Source organism: Dama dama, chromosome 12 (genome assembly GCF_033118175.1).
Source record: "Dama dama isolate Ldn47 chromosome 12, ASM3311817v1, whole genome shotgun sequence".
Lineage (NCBI taxonomy): Eukaryota > Metazoa > Chordata > Mammalia > Artiodactyla > Cervidae > Dama > Dama dama.
The window spans coordinates 11,571,061-11,581,335 of NC_083692.1; positions in this window are offsets into that span (position 1 = coordinate 11,571,061).

The following is a 10,275-nucleotide window of genomic DNA, read 5'->3' on the forward strand; positions in this document are numbered from 1 at the left end:
GAAGCTGGGAAAGATTGAAGGTGGGAGAAGGGGACAACAGAAGACAAGATGGTTGGATGGCATCACCGACTTGATAGACATGAGTTTGAGCAAGCTCTGGGAGATGGTGAAGGACAGGGAGGCCTGGTGTGCTGCAGTCCATGGGGTTGCAAAGAATCAAACACAACTGAGTGACTGAACAACAACAACATTTGAGCTGAGACTTAAAGGCTGAAAACGGAGTGGACCTTGCTAAACTTTGGGGTAAATGTGTTCTAGGAAGAAGATCAGTAATATTAACAACCGTAGTGTCCTTTGGGTGAGAAAGTGTTCTCTGTTTTGTTCACGTGTCTTAAACGTTACCTGGCACATAATAGATGCTCAGTATGTTTTGAATGAGAGCAGTGAACAAGTGTAACAAGTGTAAACAAGAAGGGGATTGATGGTAGATGAGGTTGGAGAAAGTACAAAAGGGCTAGAAAGTAGGGTCTGTAGGCCCTGGATTATATTCTGAGTGCAAGGAGAGTCTATTGGAGAGTTTAAAGCAGAAGATAACATGATTGACTTATTTTTAAAGATCAGTATTCCCAAAATAGAGAGGGAGTGCTGTTGCTGCTGCTAAGTCATTTCAGTCGTGTCTGTGCAACCCCATAGATGGCAGCCCACCAGGCTCCTCTGTCCACAGGATTCTCTAGGCAAGCACACTGGAGTAGGTTGCCATTTCCTTCTCGGAGAAAGGGAATAGTACCCGTCAAAATCAGAGCCGCCACAATGCCTCCATCCTTAATACACGCCTGTCATTTGCATAGGCTTATCCATGAGTCATCCTCCTTTCCAGTAGAGAACAAGTGTTGCTCCCAGGAGTGGGAAGGAAACGTTACTATTTCAAACAAGAAATGGGCTGTCTTTAATTATTTAAGGGAGATAACAGCAGGAGGTGGCTCAATTCATACAATGGGAAGGAGGAGTCTTTTTTTTTTTTTTTTTTTTTAGGAGGAGTCTTTATAGTGGCTCCTTCTCTGTAAAGACTTTGAAGATCAAGGCAGCCACTTCTGGGCATATGATCCCATAAAGACAGATGTCAGCTTCTGCTGTGTTTGGGTTGGAGCTAGGAAGGAGGAAATAGATGACCCTTTCTTTTCTTTTTTTTTTTTTTGACATTACATTCATTTGGAAATTATTTTCTAAGTTTTTTTAATAATTTTTTTTAAACTTTTTATTTTGTATTGAGGTATAGTTGATTGGGAAAACCAACTAGACCATTCAGGTATGACCTAAATAAAATCCCTTATGAATATACAGTGGAAGTGAGAAATAGATTTAAGGGACTAGAACTGATAGACAACCTGATGAACTATGGACGGAGGTTCGTGACATTGTACAGGAGACAGGGATCAAGACCATCCCCAAGAAAAAGAAATGCAAAAACGCAAAATGCCTGTCTGAGGAGGCCTTACAAATAGCTGTGAAACAAAAGAGAAGTGAAAAGCAAAGGAGAAAAGGAAAGATATTCCCATTTGAATGCAGAGTTCCAAAGAATAGCCAGGAGAGATAAGAAAACCTTCCTCAGTGATCAATGCAAAGAAATAAAGGAAAACAACAGAATGGGAAAGACTAGAGATCTCTTCAAGAAAATTAGAGATACCAAGGGAACATTTCATGCAAAGATGGGCACAATAAAGGACAGAAAAGGTATGGACCTAACAGAAGCAGAAGATATTAAGAAGAGGTGGCAGGAATACACAGAAGAACTGTACAAAAAAGATCTTCACGACCCAGATAATCACAATGGTGTGATCACTCACCTAGAGCCAGACATCCTGGACTGTGAAGTCAAGTGGGCCTTAGAAAGCATCACTATGAACAAAGCTAGCAGAGGTGATGGAATTCCAGTTGAGCTATTTCAAATCCTGAAAGATGATGCTGTGAAAGTGCTGCACTCAATATGCCAGCAAATTTGGAAAACTCATCAGTGGCCACAGGACTGGAAAAGGTCAGTTTTCATTCCAATCCCTAAGAAAGACAATCCCAAAGAATGCTCAAAATACCACACAGTTGCACTCATCTCACATGCTAGTAAGGTAATGCTCAAAATTCTCCAAGCCAGGCTTCAGCAATACATGAACTGAGAACTTCCAGATGTTCAAGCTGGTTTTAGAAAAGACAGAGGAACCAGAGATCAAATTGCCAACATCCGCTGGATCATCGAAAAGCAAGAGACTTCCAGAAAAACACCTATTTCTGCTTTATTGACTACGCCAAAGCCTTCGACTGTGGATCACAATCAACTGTGACCTTAAAATGTAGGCTTCAGAAGGTTTGAGGTAAGGAGTGCAGAAAAGAACTGCTGTGTGTGAAAAATGCCAAGAGGTTGTGGAAACTTGGGGCCTGGTTGGGGAAGAAAGAAGAGAAGTGAAGAAGGCTGGTCCTGCACCACATGGAGGGGGGTCCCCAAGGAGGTTTTCCCAGCCAGGGAAGAAATCACTTATCATTGACAGTTTTTCCAAGTTAATTGCATTCTACTATTTCTGATAGCCATCAGGATGAACCCTAATGCCTAAATGCTATCTCATTTATGTGTTTGAACAACTCATTGCTTTTTAAATATGCAGCTTGCTTCCTATTTTATGTGATTATTTGAGGATAAATGTTGCATTAATTTCATTGGCAAAGTCTGTCAATATTTTGTCTCATAAATGTAACTTACCTATACGTATATAGCAACAACTCCTAGAGTCCACCTGCCCTCATAGATGGTGATCACACTTGCTGGAATAGTGTTGCTTTGGATTTGACAACAGTTGGACAGAGGAGTTCAGCATACAGAAAGAAGAAAAGAGGGGTGTGTCAAAGGGACCTACATCCCTGGGTTTGGTTCCACCTGAGGAATACAGTCTAATTCTTATGGGAAGTTTAGAGAGAGACTGTCCTTTGAAAGTCTAGTGTTCATTATGCCAAGTGGAAATTATTAGGCTGCAAGAAGCATTCTTATCTTGTGTGATGTTCTCCTTAAAACAATTCCTGCCTCTTGACTGGTCACAAGGTAACTTGGCCTCAGATTGACTGAATTCCAATGTCCTACCTAGTTTGAGAAAGGAAACTTGTCTTTAAACCACCTGTGGTGGGGAGGTGAGGTGAAGGGTACAATTCCCCATTCCCCAGTTCAACCATTGTTATCAGATGTGACAAACAGTCTGAGAGAGTTTTAACTAAAATGAAAAGATGCTCTTATAGGATCCAGTAAAGCCCCTTAATTTGGTATTTTCCAATGCTGTTGGGGCCATGTTAACATGGATGTGCCTTACTTGTGGCCTGTATTGCCAACCAAGGCAAAAAAGTAGAAGAACCAAGTTTTAGGCCCACACATTTTCCTTCCAGAGCGAGAGGGCCTTCTTCTAATTTGTATAAAAGTTCAACATGGGCTAGCAATGGCCTTGACTGTGCTTCCGAGAATCAAGGGAGAGGTCATTTGTGACTAGAGCCAGTGTTAAAGTGGACCAGATTTTGTTTGAGGTCAATGATCCTTCCTGAGAGAGCTCCAAGAGGGAAAAAACTCTTGTGCAAATGGAGTTGGAGCTCTAAAGCAGAATTTCGCAACTAATATGTCCTGAGTGTGTTGCACATATGCCTCATGGTTGAATGCTTAACCCTTGGGGAAGCTGGCCAAGGTGGGGGCAGCCGGAGCTTCTATCTTTGTCACCTCTGGCCAAGAGCAGCCTCATCCATTCAGGTGGTGTCCTTGCAATATGATGGTATTCTCAGTATGCCGTGATGAGGGCAAGTTTGGGGAGCACTGCTACAAGGTCAGAGAAGGAAATGGCAACCCACTCCAGTGTTCTTGCCTGGAGAATCCCAGGGACGGGGGAGCCTGGTGGGCTGCCGTCTATGGGGTCGCACAGAGTCGGACATGACTGAAGCGACTTAGCAGCAGCAGCAGCAGCAGCTACAAGGTCTCACTTGTCAGAGGACCTGGTTTCACATCTTGAAGGAAATGTCTAATCTTCCTCATACTTGGTTATCTGGTTCCCAGAACCACCACAGACTAACATCAGAAAATAATGAAGTAGAGAAATGTCTTCTAAAGACCCTTCTGCTACAACTGGTTTCTAAGCCAGAAATGGAGGAGGATCCTACAGAATGGGCACAGGTTGATGCAAAGGATGAGCTCTGGAATACTGGGGAGAATATGAGCTATTTAGGTCAGACTTACGTAGCTGTGACAACTGTTTAAAACTGACAACCACTCTTGCCCATGTTAGTATCACAAGCTGCCCATGATAATCTGAGCTACTGATGGCATTATCAAGTTGACTCTCTCCTTGAAATATCTCCCAGCCCAGCCTTCTCCTCTGTGTTCTCCTTAACCAAGTCACCCCCTTTCTTAAGAGGCAAGGCCTCCACATCTGTTTGTGCAGTGCCAAGAGCCTTGATATTCTCCACTGTCTACCAGATAGAGGTTAAATTTTACAGTCTGGCATGCAAGGCCTTTCCATGGTCTGGCTTCAGTCTGCTTGAATCAGTGAAGATGCTGGTGGGAAACGGCCCATAAAAGGGTTTAACTGAAGAGAATTTAACGGTCACACTACTTACAGAGTGATGGGTGAGGCTGAGGGAACGCAACAGGGATGATGAAACTCTAACACAGGAGTTAGCCACAGCAAAGCTGTTGCTACCCCTGGGCTGGGCTGAACGGACAGGGAAAGCAGGGATGGGTGATACTAGACCCTGGAGAGAACTTGGGGCCAAAGAAGAGAGATGGAGAAGTCGGAAGCTGAAACCATTTACCTACCACCCCCAGAACAGTCAGGAGACAGGGCGCTGGAAAGCTGCATTCTGTTCTGAAGCCGGTGCCCACCCTACCCTCATTGCTAAACCAACTGGAATCCAGAGGGCAGCAGGGTGTGGGTGATGCTGTCCCTAGGGTCAGCCTCTGCAGGGCAGAAAAGGTTGGAGAATGCCTCTGGGAAAATAACCTGCACATTCTTCCCCTCCGCCGGTCCTCTAGGCGTCCGGGTTCCTTTTCTCAGTGGTACTGTGGTGATTCACATCCCTGCAACGCTCATGTTTAAGCCTCAGTCTGGAATGCTCTCTTCATCCGCCTCCTGTATTTATACCTTTGAAATACGACTCATCCTTTAAATCCCAGCTTACAAGTGACCTTCTTGAAGTCTTCTTAAAGACTTGTCTGATTGCTCTGGCAGGATCATCTAGGCCAGGGATATGAGTGGCTCACAAAGCCTAAAATATTTACTTTCTGGCCCTGCGCAGAAAGAAGTTTGACCATGCTTGCTCTCAATCTGCTGCTATCCACCATGGTAGCCATTAGCTGCATGTGGCTGCTGCAACTGAGAATGGAATTTTAGATTTTACTTAATGTAAAAAATTCTATTTATTATTTATTTATGTATTTCTTTTTTGTCTGGGCTGGGTTTTCGTTGCTGTGTGGGCTTTTCTCTAGTTGTAGACAGTGGGGGCTACTCTCGTTGGCGGAGTGCGGGCTTCTCATTGTGGTGGCTTTTCTGGTTGCAGAGCACAGGCTCTAGGGCACATGGGCTTAGTTGCCCCATGGCATGTGGGATCTTGCCGGACCAGGGATCAAACCTGTGTCTCCTGCATTGACAGATGGATTCTTTACCACTGAGCCACTGGAGAAGCTCTAATTAATTCAGTTTTAAGTTATAAAACCAATATGTAATTCAGTTATGGGCAACTTTTAAGTGTTCAGAACACTTTGGGTACAAAAATCTATTTATTTTTAACCTGTAAATTTGATGAACATTGAATATGGATCAAGTATTTCTGAAGAAAATTTAGTTGCAAGTTGCAGTGTGCTGTAAGTCCACAGTGACTTTTGAAGACAGAAAAGAAAAAAGAATGTAAAACATCTTAATATTATTTTGACATGTCAAAATGAAAATAGTTCATCTATATGGGGTTAAAGTGTATTATTAAGTTTAATTTTACCTCTTTTTATCTTTTTAAAGTGTGGTTACTGGAAAATTTACAGTTACATAGTGGTTTGCATTGTATTTCTACTTGACAGCATTTTTTTTATACCAACATCCAGAAACTCTTTGTAAATGTTTTTATTACAGTGAATATATCTCTCTTCCTCTCTCATTGTAAATTTCTTAAAGACTGAGACATGGTTTAAAAAAAAATCTCTGATTTACACGTGTTGTGTGTAATAAGTATTCAGTAAATGCACAATGAATTGAGCCATTCAAACACTTCTTGGAAGTTGTGGCCAATTCTCTGGGTTTTTGAAAGGGAAATTTAGACTGAATTTCAGTGATCTTCAGGAGTTTCAGGTTTGTAATCCCAAGTGCTTCGTTATTATAAGATTTATGCCTCAACAAATGACTTCTTGCAGAGGAAAAGGTATATAGTGGAATCTTTTTTTCCTCATACTCACTAAGAAGAATTTATATAAGGCCATCTCTAATTTTTTAACCACAGCAGATGCCTAACTGTATCATAAAGCAGAAAATTGCTAAATAGTTATGTTATATCAGAGATGTACTGTTATAATTGGAGTACACATTTTAAGAACTCAGCATCATTTAAATATTTCATAGACATTAACAATAATTCAGTTAAAATCTAACATATATTTATTGAGCATCTACAATGTGTTAGGGATTGTTCTAGGCTCCTGGGATATTACCAGCAAATAGAAACCAACAGAATGTCTATTCTTTTGGAATTTATGTTACATTATGTTTATTATAACATGATAAAAAAATAAATCCAGCAGTTTGTTAGGAGGTGATGGGTGCAATAGAAAAAAAAAAAAAATAAGGGAGACTACGGTTGCAGCATGGAACAAGTTATAGTTTTAAGTGGGGTGGTCAGGACAGGACTGAATAGGTGCCATTTGGTCAAAGGCTGGATGAATGTGAGGGATTTATCCGTGGAGCTATCTGGAGTAGCTCCGGAAGTGGTGCTAGTGGTACAGAATCTGCCTGCCAATGCAGGAGACTCAGGAGACACAGGTTCCATCCCTGGGTTGTGAAGCTCCCCCGGAGAAGGAAATGGCAACCCACTCCAGTATTTTTGCCTGGAAAATCCCATGGACAGAGGAGCCTGGCGGGGGTCTCAAAGAGTCAGACGTGACTGAGCATGCTCACGTCGGGGGGGCAAGCATTCCAGACGGTGATGGGTCAGGGCCAGGAGCCTGGTCAAGGAGCTCTGGTGTGATCAAGAAATGGCAGGAAGGCAGAGCAGCTGGAATACAGTTAACAGTGAGGAGAGCTGTTGGAAATGAAAGCAGTGAGGCGGTTGGGGCCAGATCAGAGGGCCTCAGAGGCTGCTGTGACACTGTTGCTCTGAGAGAACTGGAGAGCGCCTTACTTTGTGCAGAAGAATGCCCAGGTCTAGCTTAAGTTTTAAAACGACAGCTCTGTTCTGTTGAGAATATACCAGAGGTTGGCAGATTGTTCTGTAAAGGAGCAGAAAGCAAGCATTTTAAGTGATATCATGTGATATTTCTCTTTCTGCGTGACTTCACTTAGTGTGATCATCTCTAAGTCCATTCGTGTTGCGGTAAATGCTGTTATTTCATTTTTTTTAAGGCTGAGTAATAAAAATTTCAACTCCAGTGTTCTTGCTGAGAAAATCCCACGGACAGAGGAGTCTGGAGGGCTATAGTCTGTGGGGTCACAAAGAGTTGGACATGACTACTTGCTAATTAATAATATTCTATGTATGTATGTTCCACACCTTCTTAAGCCAGTCATCTGCTGGTAGGCATCTGGGCTAATTCCTTGTCTTGGCTGTTACAAATAGAGCTGCAATGAACATTGGAGTGCATGTATCTTTTAGAATTAGAGTTTTAGTCTTTTCTGAATATATGCCCAGGAGTGGGATGACTGGATCATATGGTAGCTCTATTTTCAGATTTGTAAGTAACCTATTAAGGAATTTCTCCCATACTGTTTTCCATAGTAGATGTACCAGTTTACATTTTCAGCAAGAGTAGACAAGAGTTCCTGGATTTCATACACTTTTTATGTCTCAAAATACTCTTTAAAAAAATGTTTTTTTAAACCAGTAGTCTGTAGGGGGACCAGAGAGGTACAATGGAGACAATTGAATAATTGAAGGAAGAGAGATGATAATAGTCCAGATGCTAGCAGTGAATGAGTAGGAAGAGGTCATATTCTAAATATATTCTGTATGTTAAGCCAAAAAGACTTGATGATTTCCATGTGGGGGTGGGGGGAACAAAGAGAAGAATCAAGAACAACTTTAAGATTTTGGTCTGAGCACCTTGAAGGATTTTCAGTCAACTGCGATGGGGAAGGCTGTATGTAGGTGACATGGCTTTTGTGATAGAAAATGAGTTGTTTAGTTTTGGACACACTGACTTTGAGATGGCTGTTACATATCAAGTAGAGTTGGTAAGAAGGCAGATGGATATACACATACAAGTTTGGAGAAAGGTCTGGTCTAGAGATATACTTTTGTGTATCTTTGTATATAGTTAGCATTCAAAATCTTGTGACCTTATGAGATCACTTAGGGAACAAATGTTGCTAGAAAAGGCAAAAGAACCTAGGACTGAATTCCAGGTTATCATGACATCATGAGGTTGATGCAAAAAGAGAGAGCAGCAAAGGCCTTTGAGAAGGAGCTTTTTGTGAGGTAAGTGGAAAACCAGGATAACATGGAGTCCTAAAAGCAAAGGGGAGAGAAGGCATCAATAGGGAGGAAGGGAGCAGTTGTATCAAGTACTGCATGTTACTGGTCAAGTGACATGGAGACTGAAAACAGGCCATTGGGTTTAGTATCATGGATTCATGAGTGACCTTAATGTGATCCATTTCCATGGAGCTATGGGGTTGAAGACCTACTTAAGATCGATTTAACAGAATGAGAGGGAAGCAATTTGCAACAGTGAGCAAAATCAACTCTTTTGTGACAAAGAAGCAAAAGAAATAATGAGAGAGAAGCAGAGTTAAGAATAGATTTTTAAAACATGGGACAAACAATGGCGTGTTTGCATTCTGATGGGGGTGTTGGTAAATGGGAAGAATCTGAAGTAACTTTATTATTTTACAAACAATAACCAAAAGAGGAAAGTCTGTACTCCATTTACTAGAAAGTGGGCATTGTTGTCTATAGTAATTATACAAGGTGTATAATATGCAGAGACAACATGAAGTACTCTAATTTACTTAGAATAACTACCTGTAAAAAGTTTTTGATGTTTGATTGTCAATTTTATTTGCCACTTTAGAATTCAGGAAGATGTTTCTTTTTTTTTTTTTTTTATGCACAAGATTAACTTTTATTTTTATTTATTTTATTTTTATTTTTTTTTTTTTATTAGTTGGAGGCTAATTACTTCACAACATTTCAGTGGGTTTTGTCATACATTGATATGAATCAGCCATGGATTTACACGTATTCCCCATCCCGATCCCCGCTCCCACCTCCCTCTCCACCCGATTCCTCTGGGTCTTCCCAGTGCACCAGGCCCGAGCACTTGTCTCATGCATCCCACCTGGGCTGGTGATCTGTTTCATCATAGATAGTATACATGCTGTTCTTTTGAAATATCCCACCCTCACCTTCTCCCACAGGGTTCAAAAGTCTGTTCTGTATTTCTGTGTCTCTTTTTCTGTTTTGCATATAGGGTTATCGTTACCATCTTTCTAAATTCCATATTCATGTGTTAGTATGCTGTAATGTTCTTTATCTTTCTGGCTTACTTCACTCTGTATAAGGGGCTCCAGCTTCATCCATCTCATTAGGACTGGTTCAAATGAATTCTTTTTAATGGCTGAGTAATATTCCATGGTGTATATGTACCACAGCTTCCTTATCCATTCATCTGCTGATGGGCATCTAGGTTGCTTCCATGACCTGGCTATTATAAACAGTGCTGCGATGAACATTGGGGTGCACGTGTCTCTTTCAGATCTAGTTTCCTCAGTGTATATGCCCAGAAGTGGGATTGCTGGGTCATATGGCAGTTCTCTTTCCAGTTTTTTAAGAAATCTCCACACTGTTTTCCATAGCGGCTGTACTAGTTTGCATTCCCACCAACAGTGTAAGAGGGTTCCCTTTTCTCCACACCCTCTCCAGCATTTATTGCTTGTAGACTTTTGGATAGCAGCCATCCTGACTGGCGTGTAATGGTACCTCATTGTGGTTTTGATTTGCATTTCTCTAATAATGAGTGATGTTGAGCATCTTTTCATGTGTTTGTTAGCCATCTGTATGTCTTCTAGATCTTAACAGACCCATCACGAGCAAGGAAATCGAACTATAAGTAAGGTGAAAAGACAG